General features: G+C 38.2%; 1 protein-coding gene and 1 pseudogene across 6 annotated transcripts in view; both read left to right on the top strand.

Annotated features, from left to right (window-relative positions):
- The window catches only part of Enox1 (ecto-NOX disulfide-thiol exchanger 1), a 547,589-nt gene that overhangs the window by 259,805 nt on the left and 268,246 nt on the right, over positions 1–19,538 (top strand). For 4 of the 6 annotated variants that reach the window (XM_034498830.2, XM_076930694.1, XM_076930695.1 and 1 more), the window contains exon 5: positions 16,922–17,064. The gene's annotated coding sequence lies outside the window, so the exon portion shown is untranslated. The remainder of the gene's footprint in view (positions 1–16,921; positions 17,065–19,538) is intronic. The other 2 variants (XM_076930693.1, XM_076930692.1) reach the window with 1 other exon arrangement.
- Positions 4,918–6,199, top strand: LOC117706021 (H-2 class I histocompatibility antigen, L-D alpha chain pseudogene; annotated as a pseudogene).

Genomic DNA, 19,538 nt, shown 5'->3' with positions numbered 1-19,538 from the left:
TTATATGCTGATTATGCTTTCATAACGCATTTTTGTTAGGAACAAAACCAACCATTTTCCTTGTTATAAGTTGATTATTTTAGGTATTTTTAAATAGAGAACTAACAATTACTATTTCATTTCTTCAACTAGAGTTGTTTTATCATAAGATGAGAATATTACTATTTTAGTCTTCTTGAGCTACAGTAGCAAAATGTCGCATGCTGAGTTATTTGTAAAACACAGGCATGTAATAGATAATTCTGAAGTCTGAAGATGATCAAGGTGACAGCAGATTCAGTATCTGGTGAGACCCTTTTCCATGGATAGTCATATAGCAGAACTTTTATTTAAATAGCAAAGGAAAAAGGAGACAAACTTATATTTATCCATGCCTGGGAGCAAAATGGGCCTATGCAAACTTTCTCTAGATCTGATTGAAGGCACTTATGTACTGGTTAATGGCAAAGCTCTTCTGAAACATTTCTTGAAAGGTGCTACTTTTGAAAGCCATCTCATGGGTTTCAGTCTCAATAGGTGGGTTCTGATGGGCACACTCTAACTATATCAATTACCCTAACCTTTTTCTTCATTTGGGTGTCTTCCAGTTTCACTTTACAGTAAGAAGACTAGCCTAATTTACATCATCTTTTTATCTTTATGTTGATATTTACTGTTCTATCGATAGATTTATTCTGAAGATTAAATTACAAATAAGTTACTACTGTACGGTCCTGTTGCACCAACCCATTTATCATTGTGTGGCAACCTTTATTTCTCACAATATTTATTTAACATTAAATCACCTTTTTGATTTAATGAACAGAGGCTATCTACCCCTGTTCTTCACAAGTACTGTTTTTCTGGGCCGTTTGTGACATCTTTATACTTCCAGCCTATGTGAACTTGTGTTTCTCTTAAAGATTTAGTTGGACTGTGTTTGTACATGTTCAACTTCTATATACTTTGATAAAATAAAATCCTATATATTTAAAGTAACTATTACTATTATTTGTTACTAAGTAAAACATTATTGTTATTTTGCTGTTTTCTGTTTGTTTCATGGTCCTTTGCTTCCTTTTGAAATCTTCCTCTGTTGAGTTTTTATTTTGATATACTTTAGTCTTCCATTTCTTTTTCTCTTTGTGATTAAACTAATGTTGGCATAAAACCTCATGAGAATCTACTTTGTTGTAAACACTTTCAATCACATAATGAGTTATACATTAATTAGGCAGACATAACTTGGTTATTAATATCTAAGCTTCCTTATATTGGACATCCAGTAACAAAACTTTGTGTTTATTTTTAGTCCTTTCACTTCACACACTTGTATGAGTGTTGTTAAGGATTCCTGTGCCACCATCACAGGATACATTGTTTGTATTCATCTGTGTTTACACTGTGTTTCCAATAAAATGAATATGTTCATATTCTTTCATATTACAACTTGTCATCCGTCAAGATCTGCCTCTAGAATTTCTTGTAAGGGAGATCTGATGTTGATAAAGTCCCTTTCTTTATTTCTGCCTTGAACTATTTTTCTTTCTCTTTTAAAGATTTTTCCCAGGATGGGATTCCTGGGTGGCCTGCTTCTTCTTTCCTTCTTTTTGTTTATCACATAGAATCTATCATCTTATTTTTTTTTCTACCCAGCAACACTGCTGGCAGGCATCATCAAGTACTGAAGACTATGTGATGAGCTGATTTTCTCTCACAGCTTTTAAAAGTCTTTGCTTGACTTGACTTTTGACCTTCGTTCTGTGTTTCAAAAGTGTGAAAGCTTTTCTTCATATCCAAATTTGAGTGCTTTTCAACCGTTGTCTTAAGCATTCTATCCTTTCTGTTCTCTGTTTCCCATAAGGCATGTCTGTCTCCTTGGCAATGCATCACATCTGACCATACAACATAAACTGAAGTGGCTGCAAATGTATTTATGCTTCTGCTTGGTTTAATTGTTGTTAAATATCCCCATTTAACTCTTAAAGTTTGTTTACTATAGTTTAAATCCCCACATCTCTATTTTGATATTTTCAAAAGTTTTGACTCTCACAGATGTTGAATTTTTAATCTTGTCCACCTATTGTGTCTTTGATTTCATTTAAGCTCCTCTGTAGCTCACTAAGGTTCTTTAAGATGATTAGCGTTAATTCCTTTCCCAGGTTTTACATCTCCAGTTCTTTGGGGTTGGCTGCCAACATTTTATTTATTCCTTTGGTGCTGTGCTGGTTAATTGTCAGCTTGACACAAGCTACAAATCCTTTGGAAGGAAGTCTAAGTAAGAGATTGTCTAGCTTGGGTTTGCCCGTGGACATACCTGCAGGGATGGTTTTAGTTACAGCAGTTGAGATGGGAAGTCCTGCCCACTGTGGGTGGCGCCACTCTCTAGGCAAGGGGATTCTAGAGCCTGTAAGAGTGGAGAAAGTGAGCTGTAGACTATAATGCACATGCTAATTCTTTGTTTTCTGCTCTTCACTATGGCTAAACGGTGACCTGTTTCTCTTAAGCTCCTGACTTCTCTGTTATGACTGCCTAACTTCAAGTTAAATTCTTTCTCTTCTAGCTTTTTGTCAGGGTACGTTGTCACAGCAACAGATACAAAATTAAGACAGATACCTTGTAGGCTTACATTGATATTTGTGTGTTGAAGCTGTCACTAGCTGCTTCTGGGAAAACCATTGATGATTAGCTCAGCAAGTAGTTCTGGCCTGCTGAGTTGCTATGATATGCCTTTTGGCCAGTTGGTAGAGATCTATGAAGGGTCTGTGGCTGGCCTGATGAAGTTGCTGCTGGGGTTGTGTGTGTGGACATTAATCTTTATTTATAATGACACAGGCAGCCTGTGTCTTTTTAAAAAATAATTGTTGTGTCTATTACTGGTAATGATACTACTTGTACCCACTCGTACTGTATTTATCAAAACTAAGAACTGAACACAATAGAATTACTACAGTTAAATGTTACTCTATTGACATTATCATTTTTCAACTGTGTAATTTTTCTGTTCAAGGTACCACAAGTATCATGTACATTTAATCTTCATCAATATGTGGCAGTTTAATAGTTTTCCTTTTACCTTCAGGACCTTGACAGCTTTGGAGAATAATAGTTAATTGTTTCAAAAAATATCCTATGTTTTCCTTCTGACCTAGTGTCACGTTGGGTCCCTGGGAAGCCTGCTACAGAGCTGAAGTTCACTCTTCCTTGTATCCATGGTACATGATACATAGTATCTCTGTGACTCTAAGTAGTGGTGCAAAGTTTGACCACTTAGTTGATGTAATGTCTGCTGTGTCTCTCCAGATGCTCTACCGTTACAAGTTTCCTTTTCCACACTGTTTATTTCAAGTAAGTAACTGAGTCTAGTATACAATTAAGGGAAAAGAAATTAAGTTCTATCTCCTGGACTAAGCAGGTTAAAAGGGGTCTTAGGCTTATGTTAAAGCCTCTGTATAGTGATTATAAAATACTTTGGGGGGGGGGATTGCTTTCATGCTGTTTAATTGTACTGTTTCTGGTTAAAAGTTTTTCACATTTATTATTTACCATTTGACTTTGTCTGTTGCAGTTACTATAGATTTCTAATTACTATTTTAAATTCTTTTTATTTTAAATTAGACTTTTATTTTCTGTATATGAGTGTTTTGCCTTCATCTATATAAGTATGTTGCATGTATGCCTGGTACCAGTGGAGGCAGGAAGAGGATAGAATTCGAACTACTGATGGTTTTAAGTTGCTCTGTGAGTGCTGAGAGCTAAACCCAGTTCCTCTGCAAGAGCAGCAAGTGCTCTTATTTACAAAGCCACACTTTCAGCTCCTCCTACATTAAACGTAGAATTCTCCAAAGAAGTCATTTGCCCCTTTTCTCCTGTCTGTCTATCCATCTGTCTTGCTATCTATCTTTCTAGCTAGCTATCGGTCAAACTATCTAGCTATCGATCAAGCTATCGATCTATCTGCCTATCTTTTTATCCAGTCACTTGTCTGCATCATTATTTTATTATTTGGTTATATTCTTTCATAATATTTCCATTTGAATCTCAAATTGCTCCCATTTGTTCACTGGAAGAGCTTTGAGCTCCACTCCTGTGACTTTTGATATACTCAACCTTAGTTTCTATTGTCTCTATTTTTTTTTAACACTACCATGCTTCCATTCACTGTAGGTTTCCTCAAGCTAATCCATAATTAATGTTGCTAATCTATAATTAATGTTAAACTAACCCACAGAGTAGGCAAATCAATAATCCCATAAATATTTATTGAGTATTAAAAGACTGTGTTCGATGCAATGGAGAACAATGAAATTTAAGATATAATTTCTGCCTTCAAAGATCCTGTTAGGACTTTTTAAAAGATAAAATAAACTAAGGAAAGATAATAAAAATACATGCTAGAAAAGATTAAACCATAAAGGTTGGGGTTCTCAGTAAAGAAAAAAGCAATACATGAGTTATATTACCTAACAAAGCAGGCCCAGAAAAAAAAAAAAATGGGTGTTTGGTCAATTGAAGTGGTAATGAGAAGTCACTGGAGAGATTAATTCTATTTCATGTAGGAAGCCACGAGAGAAGGAAAAGTGTCCTTGCTTCAATAGAAAAATGTTTTTATAAGTTAGTTAAAATTAACTAAAGTTAAGAGAAGTAGAAAATGAGAATAATTCTGTATTTTTAAACTGAGTTTAATTAGTAAAGGAAATTAATTATTCTTACAGAAAGGATCCCAGGTACAGGTGCATTGCTGGTGAGATTCTCACAGTATTTATAAAGTAAATAATATTAATTTTCAGCAAATTCAGATATAAGTAGAGATAGTACTTTTAAGACTTTTTTTTAGAATAAAGTATATATTCAGAGTACAGAACTACAATGGGAAAATTTCTAGGATGTGAAAAGGCATACGTTAATTAAATATAATGTATTTTAGATCATCACAACTCTGTTACACAGTCCTGTTTGTGCATGATATAACAAAAACAACATCAATATTCCTCATGACCACAGATGTAAAACTGCTTCACCACATATATTTAACTCCCAATCACTATAGTGACCTTAAAGAAAAGTATAATACAGGCTCTCACACATGTACCAGAGGATGTTCAGCTGTTATGTGGGGTCGGATGGGAGACTTCTCCACGGGTATAATCAGTTTGCCTACACGATTACACCACTCTGAACAAAGACCTTAAAACATGGATGGTGGCAGACATGGTGGCGCAGATCACCCGACACAAGTGGGACCAGGCTGATGATGCAGAGTATTACAAGGCCTACCTGGAGGGCATGTGTGTGGAGTGGCTCCACAGACACCTGGAGCGTGGGAAGGAGATGCTGCTGTGCACAGATCCCCCAAAGACACCTGTGACCCATAACCCCAGATCTGAAGGTGATGTCACCCTGAGGTGCTGAACCCTGGGCTTCTACCCTGCTGACATCACACTGACCTAGCAGTTGAATGGGGAGGACCTGACCCAGGACATGGAGCTTGTGGAGACCAGGCCTGCAGAGAATGGAAACTTCCAGAAGTGGGCATCTGTAGTGGTGCCTCTTGGGATGGAGCAGAATTACACATGCCTTGTATATCATGAAGGGCTGTCTCAGACCCTCACCCTAAGATGGGATCCTCTTCGATCCACTATTTCCAGCATGGTAATCATTGCTGTTCTGGTTGTCCTTGGAGCTGTGGTGGCTTTTGTGGTGAAGAGGAGGAGAAACAGGGGTGGAAAAGGAGGAGACTATGTTCTGACTCCAGTCAGGGACAACTCCCAGAGCTCTGATATGTCTCTCTCAGATTGTAAAGCATGAAAACAGTAGCCTGGAATAAACCAAGTGACAGTGTGGTCAGGTCTCTCCTGTGAAGTCCAGAGCCCGCAGTTTTTAGACAACAGTGTCTGATGTTCCCTGTGATCCTATGGGCTCATTATGAAGAATTGTGGAGCCCACCCTGTCCCTGCACTGCCTGTGTTCCCTTCTGCAGCCAACCTTGCTGGTCTAACCAAACACTGGGGACATCTACATCCTGTCAGCTCCATGCTGCCGTGAGCTGCAGCTCCTCACTTCCACACTGAGAATAAGAATCTGGGGGAAAAAAGGAATCTGGATGTGAACTTCATTGTTAACATCTTAACGTGAGGTTTGATTGCTTGTTAAATTACTGGATTGAAAATATGTAGAGATTTGGATTTTTTTTTTTTGGATTTTTGGTTTTTGTTTTTGAAAAAATAAATGGCAGATGGAGAAGAATCTTCTCTAAAAAAAGAAAAGTATAAAACATCATGATCAGTTGAATTTATTTCAAGTATATGAGCATACATTAATATTTGAATATTAAATGTTGAATAATAAATATTAATTTGTATTGGTGTGGTGACATACAAATCATCTGATTAGCATGAGTAGATTCAAAGACAGTACTCTTAAATTTACATAATTATGATTAAAAACTCTCAGTGAAACCTAAAGTAAGAGGGACCTTCCTTAGTCTCACTAGAAGAAGTCTGTAAAAACAATTTATAATAATGACACTGTGACACCTTCTTTCAAAATAAATGCAAGGCACAGTACTATTCTGACTGTGTTTAAGCAGCACTGTATTGGAGGTCTGATCCTATGTAATAAGGCAAGGAAAAGAAATAAAAAGCATAAAGAATAAGAAGCAGGAATGTTTTTTTAACTTAGCAAGACGTCATGATGCAAGATCAGTGTAAAACACCAACTCTAACTGTACACAATCAAAAATTATAAAGTAAAATTACAAGTAATGCCACATAGTCAAAACCATATGCATATAATATGTTTAAAAACTACAAAAGAAACTGAAAATTATTTTTCTGTATGAAAATTTTAAGGCAAATAAATAGAGAATTAATCATATTGTTCCATGAAGACTCTGTTTCAACAAGTTGATTGGTTTTTAAAGGATATAATTATTGAAAACTATTCCCATCCAATATTTTATGTGGAGAGTAATACATTTGGTACTGACTTTTATAAAAAAAATACAAAGACTTGGAATTTTTATATATATATGATGGGAGAATAACACTGAAAGTTGTCTCAAATGAATTGGTAGAAAGATATGGATTATCAGAAAATATACAAACATGTACAATCAACTGATTTTTAACAAAGGCAAGAGATGCGGTTTCCTGAGTTAAGGAAAAGCTCATAAGACCGACACAATTGGTATAGTTACGCTCTAATTGTATTTTGAGAGAAAATTTTATTTTAACAGGAAGGGTAATATGTAGGAGGAGCTAATGTGGGAAGAGTACTGAGTAAGAGGAAGGAAGAGGAGGAGTAAGGAGAGGAGGAGGAGAAGGAGAGGAGGAGCTAGGTGATGAGAGAGAGAAAGAGAGGAGCAGGGAACAGGGAGGCGGATGTTCGTGTGTCTCTGCCAGTCAAAGATAGTTGATATATCTAGGTTGGGTATTTGGTTACACTTCTGATTGATATTGAGCATTACCAAATTTATAAAACCTTTGATTAACATTAAAAACAATTGTATAAAAGCAAAAAGGAGAAGGGGGCATGGGATAGGGGTTTTCTAGGGAGGGGAAGTAGGGAAAGGGGATGGCATCTGAAATGTAAATAAAATATCCAATAAAAAAAAAGCTCATAAGAAACAAAGTTAGCTACTGTCCTTTATTTATTACATTGAAACAAAGGAGACAATACTTACCTCACCCCTCACCCCATACAAAAAAATACTTCTAAGTTTGTAATAAGCCTTTATATCAAAGTTAAAATTATAAACCTTCAAAAGTTAGTAGAATATCTTTGAACAATAGCAATTATTTATTAGGATACAATATATATATATATATATATATATAATAATAATTAAATTTAACAAATATGCAAAGTTCCTCATTGAAAACATTATTCTGTAATACAGAGAGTGGAAACTTAATTCACTGTATATAAATAAGACAAAGAAATGAAACTCAAAATGTATGCAGAATCTTTGCATCTCAAATAAAAACAAACAGGTGAAGTAGCTAGACCTGGTGGCACAAATGTGTAATCCTCGCTGCTTGTAAGCCTGCTGGATAGAGAAACAAACAAAAACAAAACCTGCGTGTGTATGTTAGTGAGAAAGGCCTTGGGTTTGCTTCCTAATAACACAAAAATGGCTTTAAAAAGCACAAAGAAAACCTCTTCAGTGTGCAAATTAAATTACTTAAGCAGATCCTTCATAAGAGAAGATGTAAAAACGTTCAGTAAACATTTGAACCTATAGTAATGATATTCTTAATCAACAGGGAACTGTAAATTCAAGTAGGCATTCGCTCTCTTTAGGATCACTAAAACTACAAGTACCAGAACACCAAATATTGTTGATTATGAAGTCCCAATACTGCGTTTTGTTTTGTTTTTTCTTGTTGGTTAAGGGTATGAAATATTATAGCACTTTAAATTTTTTTCTAATTCTTTATGAACTCAAACATGAACCTTCACCATGGCTGAGCATTCTCAAACCTAGTTACTTTTAAAAAAAATGAAAATAAATCAATAAAAAAAATGCAACAGTAAAAAAAGAAAATGACTTTTAGAAAGGAACAAAGAAAAAGAAAATATACATAGTCCTTGTTTTAGTCACCGTTCTGTGGCTAAAACTGTGAAAAGACACCATGACCAAGATAGCTTATAAAATAAAGCATTTATTTGGAGGCTTGATTACAGTTTCAGAGGTTTGTCCGTGATCATCGTGGCAGGAAAGCCTGGTACTGGAGAAGTAGCTGAGAGCTACATACAGATCCACAGGAAACAGACAGAGAGAGAGACTGGGCCAGGCATAGCCCTTTAAAACCTCGAAAGCCCAGCCCCAATGGCACACCTTCTCTAAGGCCACACCTCCTAATCCTTCCCAAACAGCTCCATTAACTGGTGACTAAGCACTCAAATGCATGAGCCTGTGGGACCATTCTCATTCAAACCACATGAGTTCTGTATAAAAATATAAATCCCCAATACTGGAGAGATGAATTAGCCAGTAGGCATCCTGGCTGCTCTTCAAGACATGCCAGGTTCCACTCACAGCACCAATGTTGAAGTATGTACTATCTATGACTCCAGTCCCAGGAGATCTGACACCCTCTGTTTGCCTCCTTGGACACTGCACATGTGTGGTGCACAGACATGAATACAGACAAACTACCCACACAAAAATGAAGAAGTATATAGAACATCTTGAATGAGAATGTTCATAGTTGCTTTCTTTATTAGTAATCACATACAAGGCCAACATAAATGCCAATAATAAAAAATAGAAATTAACAAGAGAACATGAAAGAAATTATGGTAAGTTGGTACAGTGGACTAGTTGTGTGTGTGTGTGTGTGTGTGTGTGTGTGTATGGGTGTGTGTGTGTGTGTGCACGCACACATACATGCATGTCTGCTTGTGTGTACACATATAAGGATCACGTATAGACAAAACCATCTGTGGAGACCAAAGACAGAGTTTCACGTTTGACTGGAAGGTGACTATCAGAAGTGATGAAGATGCTTTTGATCACAGCTGTATGAACATCATTTGGGTCATACACTTAACAAGACTCATTCTCTCTGTGCTTAGGATAGTGTATTTGACTGTGTATCATTTACATACCAGTTAAAGAAATTGATGATGTGGTCTTTGAGATTCGAGATTCTTGACTCGTTGAAGAAGTATTTATCAACCCTTGGGTTTTCATTACTCCTAAGCTTAAGAGAGACTACTTCTAAGCCAGTAGTGTCCACTCTTGCTTTCCCTTCCCTGGGAATATAGACTCACCCAGAATCTTGTCCTTACATCTGTGGGTATTCTTAGCCACGTCCCCTTACCTTTGTTCAAAGTGCTGCTATGCTTTTGGAGTATTTTGGAGTATTTCTTATTCTCATTTTTTCAATGCATCTAACTAGTGAAATTTATTCTCTGGGTTTTACTGTTTCTTACCCCCCCCCGCCACCCATATATTCTTACTGCTGTTTCTTAATTCACTGAAGAGTCTTCCTGCTTATTCACAATATTGATGAAACAATTGTCTTCACAACCTATTCACAATCTGTCTGATAGAAAAGAAAAGTACTTCTAATTTATCCCAGACCACTCTACAAAATTTTCAACTTGTTATGCGAAAATTTATATTAATCATGTTCTCCAAGTGCAAGAAAAAAAATGCTTCCACTCTAGTCTGCAGTGTGTCATCCTATTATCTCAGCCACATTGCCATTCAGATGTGACATTTGTGCCATCTGACACTTTTGACATTTATTTGTACCTTTACTGAAGAGATTTGAAATTGTGTATCAAGTAAATTTGAAAAATTGTCTTTTTTAGGTTATATAAAGACAATGCTACTAAAGTTTTATCATTTATTCAATATTTTAACTAAACAGATAGGTACAGAGCCCCTAGTCCGTGCCTGGCACTACAGTGAAAACTATAGATTTGTTTGCAACCGTGACATATGTATTCTCTGTTTTAAAAGAGTTGGAAGCCTAGCACATTAAGAAGTTAAGAAGTAGGTATAGTTCAGCATGTTAAACATGGGGTGGGGGGGGCATGTGTCGGTATGTCTGTCTGTGTCTATGCCTGTCTGTGTGTATGTGCATGTGGGTACTAATTTCAATGACCTTGTGATCAATATACTACATTTTGACTATTGTAAGTTGCTTCAGAGTGTTATTTTTGTTGCATTTTAAGTTATGTAGATAGCTGGTAAAAAAAAAAAAAATGATGTCCCAATAGAAATTGAGCATTTTCCTCTTCTGCTGAAAGAAAAACCTAGTTTGTTTGTCATGTAACTGAAATGATTGGAATGGTACAGGTGTCTGTGAAACTACTACTGGAGAGGCATAGTGTTGCAGTCAGTGGCTGAGAAAACGAGGTCTTTCCAGTGTGAGTAGACACCTACCACAGGGGCCTAGATAGAATACAAATGCAGTGGAAGCAGAAATTCTTGTTCTCTTCCTTGGAGCTTGGATACCTTTTTCTTTCGGCATGGGGATCTTACAGTATCTGTGTACTATCAGAACCATTCCATGGCCCCAGAGTCACTGACCATTGGTTGTGTGCTACAAAATATATCATCCTTTGGTTCTAAGAATTCTAACATGAACTGAACCAGACTCAGGCTTTCTTGATCAGCTAACCTATTTCTCAGTTTAAGCTATTCCCTTAATAAACTCTTTCTCAAACTCTGTGTATGTCATCTATATAGGATAGAGAGCCTATCTCTTCTGTCTCACTGGGGACCTTGTTTTAAACAGTAAGCCTCCTCCAGAAAAACAGAAAATAGCATAAAGGGTGTGTGTGTACATATACCCCCGCATACACACACACACACACACACACACACATGCATGCATGTGCATACCTGAGTACACATATAATCTTGGAGGCAGACAAGTTCAAAGGCCGCCAGGTAGACCAGCAAGCTGGAATCCAGGGAAGAGTTTAGTATTGTAGATTGCATCTGGAGGCAAATGCATCTTCTTCATGCAATCTCAGGCTGTTTTCTCCGTGGGGATTTCTACATTATGGAATACAAATTTCTTATTTAGAATCTATTGATGACAACATTATTTTTATCTTAAAGAAATTTATTTACAGTATCTAAAGATGTGTCTCCAAATACCTCAGCACTATGGTCTACATAATTATCACAGAAATCTGGTCCTGGCTTGGCTCAGCCTTCTAGCTTTGGGTCTTTTATAGGCTTCAATCAAGTCACTGATTGCCAAAAACCATAGTCTTCTCTTCTGAGGAAGCTGGCTGCTGGCTGAGAAACTTCTCTCAATTCTTTTCCAAAGGGCCCTCTCCATAAGATCATTCACCACATGGATGACAAGATGAGCAGGCCAAGAGTGATATCTCTCTCCACTTTTCTAATTCTAGTTAATAATTAATAATTTCTGATTCTAATTCTGAGGCAGCCATAGGCCTGGTCCACAGTTAAGGTGGCAGTGAGCCACCCAAAATTATAAATACAAGTATAGCTTTATGCAAACAAAAAATGTAAGTCCCGGACTTTTTGTGTGACTGACTGTAAGCTTCCAGACAGAGGGAAAAGCAAAGGGTCATTTCCTACTATGAACAACAGCATGCACTCATGCATGCTTTAGGGCAAGGGCATGGGGCTAGAAGGACCTGGGATTACATGTCTGAAGGAAATGTCTTCATAATATAATGGTCTGGAGCAGTGGATCTCAACATATGGGGGTTGCAACCTATTTGGGGGTTGAATGACCCTTTCACAGGAGTCGCCTGTCAGATATCCTGAATATCAAATATTTACATGAAGATTCATAACAGTAACGGAATTACAGTTATGAAGTACCAATAACATAATTTTATGAGGTCATAAAAGGTCATAAGGTTGTGGGAGGTCACCACAACCTTAAGGACTTCTTTAAAGGGTCACAACATATGGAAAGTTGAAAACCACTGGTCTGGCATGAGTTAACCGTCTTCATTGGAAACAGGGAAGCAGTGACAAAGTTAAGACCAGACTTCTTGCTTTTTCATTTACAGTCGATTGTGGATTGACATTAAACATTTAATTAAATATTTAACAATAAAAAGGCAAGAGAAAAGATCATCAAAGTTTGCTTATGAATCAGAAGTCAAAAGCCCTGCATCTAACTTTTTGCATAGTCTGTAAAGTAAGACTGTGAGAAAAATCATTTGACTCTCAAATGCTATTGCTGCTGTCTGTGATTGGCAGGTTGAACAATACATCGCAAATGCAGTTTCATAGGAACCAGGTTATGACCTCACTGGGAAAGAGGGTAGGGAGTGGTGGGGAATATGGCAGCTGGAGAATACAGGTCACAGTCTGCCCTCCTACCTCAGTCCTTACCAGACTTAGACATGAGGGAATCCATCCCATTGTTACCAGATCTTGCTGTTCCATTTCTCAAATGTCTATTAACCCAAGTGCTTTGTAACTGGGTAATCCAAACAACCACTTCTGTAGCTGTGTGCTCTAGACACCTCAAGAATCACTCGAAGTTCCCTCCTAGGTACCATACTTTGCCCCTGCAGAGAAGACTGCACATATCCAGTTATGGAGGACTGTGGCCTATCTGCCAAGTAGGTCAGATACACTTTCAGGGAGAATAGGAACAGGATGATTCTTAACATGTGGTGTCCTCTGGACCACCTCAGTCCCTGCTGTAGAGGTTCCATCCTCTCTGGGTCAGCTGACTCCAGGTTTGAAGGCTCACTCTCCTCTAACTAGTAGACTGTTTCTATTAAATCCAGAGATTTGGCTCAGAATACTCTTTAAGGCTAGAGATGCAAGAACACATATTTCCAACAAGGAATTTAGATCAGGATCTTGAGAAAATAGGATGCCTTCATGGATTCTTGAGTAGTGGAATGCACATAGAGTGACATTAAAAGTTATTTATGCTTCATTTTTATTTGCATATGTACCACCATGTATTTGAGAGGATAGCAAATGGTTTGGCTTTTGTCAAGAGAACAATAAAGAAGGAAATCTTGCTGAGAGTATATAGTGATACATAGAGAATGATGGCATGGCTTAGAAATGAAGAAAGAAGAACCACTGGCCTCTCTCTTAATCTGGTAAAGATGGAAAAGGAGGAGAAGTATAGTCTGAAAAGTATCTATGGTTCTGTCTGGTTTTGTAAATTGGATATTTTATTTATTTACAACTCGGGTGCCCTCTCCTTTCCCCATTTTCCCTCCCTAGAAACACCCATCCTATACCCCCTCCTCCTTTTTGCTTTTATTCCATTTTAATTACATGCAAGTATTAAGGTCAGTTCTAGGTTGAGGAACTAGCAATACAATAGATGCAAATAGTCAAGGAACAAGCATGACAATAAACATAAATAGTAAAAGAACAAGCAAGGCAATAAACAAAATTCTGTGAACTCCTGTGTAAATGCTGTCTTCTTCCATTTGAGATATTGTAACAAAATAAAACAGACTGGGAGCTGTACTGTGTAAGAATTTCCTTACTCCCAAGAGGATGTTGTGTCCTCACATGGAAACTGCAGAACATCACCTTCCTTCACACACAATAAAGCATCTTCTGTAAGGGCCCTAACCCCATTATTAAGGATGGAGGAAGGAAACCCTCAAGACTCAGTCACATCTTAAAGTCACTACCGTTCACTGATGTCATATCTGCAAGAAAAATGATTAAAGTGCTGTCCTTGGCCAATATCTCAGGTTTAGGGGGCAGAGAAGGTGAGAAAAAATTGAAGCCACTCTGCCTTTTACTCTTCTGCTCAGTGTGGTCTTGCGGTGTGGAAACGGTGGTGTGGCTTAGGTGAGTCCTTGAGAATGGGTGTATGTAAAATACAACAGTGAAGTTGTATTTTTAATCTAGAAATGATAAGATTCTTGCTAGGGTTCTTTCAAATCCAAGTCCAGACAGAGAAGGAATAGGAATATTCATTAGTACGATAAGGCAAATGAAATTTTTAATAAATTTAAATTTGTTTTTTAAATGAGTGATACAAAAGTAAAGCCTTTGTCTTCCTTGCTTCTGGTGAGTTGCAGTCTCTGTCCTTAATAAAATAGAGCACATTTTATTATACTTCCCAGAGTAAAGGGGGCGCGTGCTTTCTCTCCACAGTGACAACCACATTTTCTTGAACAATACCTGTTAAAGGTCACATTGAAGATCTGAGTCACAAACCCTATAATTTAAATTTGAGCCTAAGCTTAAAAATGGCATGTCTAAAGCTTGCCAATTCCCACTTAGAACCACAGTGTCATTTTGAATTAGTGCCAAGTTGAACAGGTCCCTGCAAGATATTGTATCTCTAAGCAGCAAGGCATACGTGTTCCCCTGGCTCCATTCATGACCTTTCTTGTGGCAAAGAAAACAATGTCAGACTTGACGGACCTGCTTTCTTGTAGAGTCCCTAATTTTCTGGTAACATCTGAGATATTAAACTTTATTATGCCTGGCTCCTAATGGCTCATCATGAATGCTGCTCTCTTTACTGAACCTTCTTGGCTCCCCCTATTTCTGACAGGAGGAACCTCAAACCCTCTGAGGTTTCTGAGCAGGTATACCTTGAGTGATGTCTCTATGCAGTCCAGCAGCCGCGCCCTGTCTGTGCATTATCCTTCAATGATGAGGTTCACACCTCTCCATGTATGCGATCATCTTCCTTAATGTTCAAAATGACCTTCCAGAAAAGGGTTGTGTAGGGGGAAATGGTGGGACAGAGTTTGAGTTCCATGGCCATGATGGAACTTTCCAGAAAGTTGAACTCTGCATCTCATTCTCATTAGTACCGACTTAGTTGTACTCCTCTGTGAGACTACGTTTTCAGGGAATGGGGGGAGGACAGTCTTACTATTTCCATATTTCTTAAATTTTACAACTTACTAATTGACTCACTCATATAGAGGCTAAGTGAGTACTGTTCATATGTATGTATGTATGTATGTATGTATGTATGTATGTATGTATTTGTAAGCAGATCTGTGCATTTTACTTTGAATTTGAATGCTAGATTGTGTTTAAATGGTAATAAGAAAGAAAAAGAAAGTTAGCTGCTGTGTGGTCTGTTTATTTTGTTTTTTTAGAACTTAGACTCTCTGTTCTCTCCCCCTCTCTCTCTGTCAAGTTCCTCCTTCTTTCTTGCATAGTTGAACTCACTCTGTTCTCTTTTCTTCCCCATGTAATATCCCAGAACTTTCCGACTTTGAAAGCGCTATGAACCATTTCCTTCTGTTCCATCATTTGTGTGGTGATCCTGGCTTTATATTTTTCTAGATGTTCGGGGGAACCTCCCAAATGTGGTACAAATGACATTAAAGTTCCGAGACTCAGACAAAAGTACAAGACATGGAAGACTTGCACAATGAGGGATCGTTTGAAGTGTTAAGTTCCTGGGTGCTGTTTCTGAGACACGCTTAAGTCGGGGGTGGGTACAGCTGGTGGGGACCAAACTGTGAGGGTGTGTGGGTACCAGAACCATGCTGTTAACTGACTGAGGATGAAAACAGAAATCTAGAGCGAGCCCTGTCAGACCTTACTTAGACCCCTTCAGTCAACTCAGGTGGTGGTAGCCACTTGCTTACCGCACTCAGGCAGCCTCGGAGGATGTAGGCTCTACCCCCATCTGTGCCCAAAGAAGTAAACCATGAGTCACACAATGGGACCTGTGGAAGCGAGAAGCCTGTGCTGACATTATTGGCATAGCAGAGCACACAAACTACACTGTCACACCAGGGAGCTACTTGGTTTCCAAGGAACTCTCTTTGTTTGCTTTAGGAGAGTTGGAAGGAAAGAAAGCATTGCTTGAGCCTGGTTGTCTGCTTTTCACAGGGCCTAACAGAATAAGACAATATTTGATATAAACCTAAAGCAAATTAGGAAACACAACTTCATAATTAATTTAGGAATATTTGAACTTGGTATCTTGGGAGGTCATGTGCCTCTCATCAGTTGTGTTTATGAAATAGTTTTCTCAATCTCATAGGCTACGAAGTGAAATGCAGCCAGAACCAGCCTGAAGCCCTTGGGTTTTAGTAGAAACAGGACTTAGCCCTAAGCTCAACAAGATGTTTGTCTGTTTTTCTCCTCCTTGGTACAGGGTGAATGTCCCCAAGTCTTCCCCTCCATACGATGGCCCTGCCCAGACCCATGCCTATAGACATGGGGAGAGTAGGCCCTTCCCCAATGCTCACAGCCTGCCCAAGGCTCTTCAGTCTGAGCCCAATGAGATGAGGGGAAATGGAGAAGTAAAATCATAAATTATTCCTGGCTCTTTGCAGTTTCTAAATACAATGTTGAAAGCTCTGTGTCTCACATCACCATTTATGAATTAAATGATTTGGGTACAAAATTAATAGAAATTAATAAAAAGCATACTGAATGTACTTTCAGAGCTGGAAACTGGGACCGGCAGTTGGTCCTGGAAACATTCCCTAACAGTGTGCCTTTCTTTGCTTCCAGAAGCATTTGGCATGTCAGAGCCATCCTGTCTTCCGTGGGACTTCCTTTGAACAGCTTCCGTAAAGCACTTTTATGCATACATTGTTTCAATCAAGACCCTGAAAGGACAGATATCCATCTTCTTCTTCACAGGCTGTTTTAAGGTTTGTGTTATTTATTTCCATTTTTATTACAAAATATACTGTTAATTTTAAGGGATTTTTCTTTAAAAAAAAAAAAAAAAAACTACACTGGTAATGCATTTCAAAAATATCCCTGCAAGTAGATCATGTGTGAATTGTGAGCCTTTGACCGGGTGATAGACATGAATAAAGGGAAGTGTCCCGTGGTACATCTCATTCTCATCATCATGTGTTCTATGTGATGCTGTGAAGATATTCGGCATAACACAGGTTCCACATTGACTGTAACAAATTTCATTTCTAGGTTTACAAACTCTTAATGGAGTAGATTTCGTTAGTTTATATTAGGTGTGACCATATATCAGATTTGGCCAAGTATTTTTAATCAGCTAGTATTCACAGATAAAATGCACTTCGAAATATCAGAAATCAAAACTACATTAGTCAGTATTAACTAATGTCATCACCAGGACATTTTTAAATGTGGAATCTCAGTGGACCAAGTGTCTTCAATCTGTTGTACCAGGAGGTACTCACCTTATGTTTCTTGAATGATAAGGAACACTTGTGTAAGAGAGTGTGCATACGTGCCTGTGTGAGTGTGTGCCTGTGTGCGTGTGTATGTAGCATTCTTGAAAAGCTAGCAATGCTTTTGCTCACTCGAGGTGAAAGGTTGTTAGCTGGGCACAGCTTTCATCCGGAAGTATGTGTGCCTCTGAGATAGCACCAAATAAAATACTTTTATTTTGAGGGCACTGTTGGAAAACACTAGATTCAGTTCATGCATCTTTCATAGCTGGACGAAGCATCAGAGTGTATAAGGTAAGGCCCGGAACAGGGAGTGGACAGAAACTAAATTAAAGAACCACCGAGAAACCACACACTAGTTCCTAGCATAACACATCTTTTTCCCAGAGGCTTTTATTTCATTTGGTGGGACTTTTATTCTGTCCAAGGTGACAAATATCTTCTCCCTAATAGACCTTTACTGTGTTTTACTTTTTTATTTCTTTTGTTTCTATTGAGAAATCCGAACAAATTTTACTGCAATCCTGGGCTAAACTCCAGTTTCCCGTCTCGCCGTTCACTGTTGAGAGTTTCCATTAGCCTGCATTGTAGAGCACAACTGTGGGTATTGATTAAGAAGCCAGGATTGCTGGGAAGTTTTGCCCCCATTTTCCACTCCTCCCCAGTCTGTGGTTTGGCAGCTTGTTGGACCTTGAGGACTGTATCCATAGAAACAGATACACCTGAGGGCTCAGGGGTCACCTGGATGCACCTCCCCTCATCCACAAGCCAGATTCTCCTTCATGTGTCTGCTTTTAAGCCTTTACACCCTAAGATGTTGTTTCCTTTTATGGATCTGTGATTTTAAATATACAGAAAATGTGAAATCTACCCCTTTAGTACAATTTTAGGTACACGGATAGCTTTATCTATATCATGAATATGTTCTTTGAGAATTATAATAGTTTGTCATCTTAACTTAAATTCTGTACCTACTAAAAAGGCAACTCTGCATATATACATAGCTTCAGCCCCAACTGCACTTTAACCTTCCGTAAGTCTGACCACTGGCTGGAGAGATGGCTCAGTGGTTAAGAACACTGACTGCTTGCTCTTCTTGAGGTCCTGTGTTCAAATCCCAGCAGCCACATGGTGGCTCACAACCATCTGTAATGAGATCTGATGCCCTCTTATGGGGTATCTGTAGACAGCTACAGTGTACTTACATATAATAAATAAATAAACCTTTGGGCTGGAGCAAGCAGGGCCAAGTCGGAGTGAGCAGAGCTAAAGGAAAAAAAAAGTCTGACCTGAACCAAACTGTGGTCACTTGCCCTTCTGTGACTGGCTTGTCTCACTTAGCAAAATGTCTTCCTTTGTAAGCAGAATAGTAGTCTTTTCTGGGCATATGTCACACTGTAAAACATGTATTGATTATTATTGTGTTTGAGCATGTGTCCATAATGGGTGTGGGGCTCGTATACCATTTCATGAATATGGAAGTTGGAGGACACCTTTGTGGAGCTGGTTCTCTCCTTTCGCCTTTAAGTGGGCTCTGGGGCTCAAACTCAACCCACTGAGCATTACCCACTAAGACACCTTACCAGTCCCTCCCTTCTTTTGTTTTTCTGTTGATAGTTTGTGGGGTCTAGATGTTTATTATTATGAATAATGACATTATGAACAGTAACTAAGCTGTGGAAGTGTCTCCATAAAGCTCTTTTCTCAGTTCTTTGGACACATTTAGAAGTAGGATTGTATGGTGCTTACATACATAAATAGTATGGCATTTAAAAGTAGGATCGCATTAGGTAACTCAATTTTTAATTTTTGGAAAAGGTTCCTGTGCTGTTTTCCTCAGCGATTATTAACATTTGAACTTACAACAACAGTGTTAGAGAAGTACAGTATCTGCGTGTTTTAGCAATACCCGTTCTTTTTGCTGTTTTAATGACATCCCTTTTGATAGGTGAGAGGTGACAGATTTC

Source organism: Arvicanthis niloticus, chromosome 3 (assembly GCF_011762505.2).
Source record: "Arvicanthis niloticus isolate mArvNil1 chromosome 3, mArvNil1.pat.X, whole genome shotgun sequence".
Lineage (NCBI taxonomy): Eukaryota > Metazoa > Chordata > Mammalia > Rodentia > Muridae > Arvicanthis > Arvicanthis niloticus.
The sequence above is the reverse complement of the archived record's forward strand: the minus strand, read 5'-3'. Positions and strand labels throughout refer to the sequence as shown.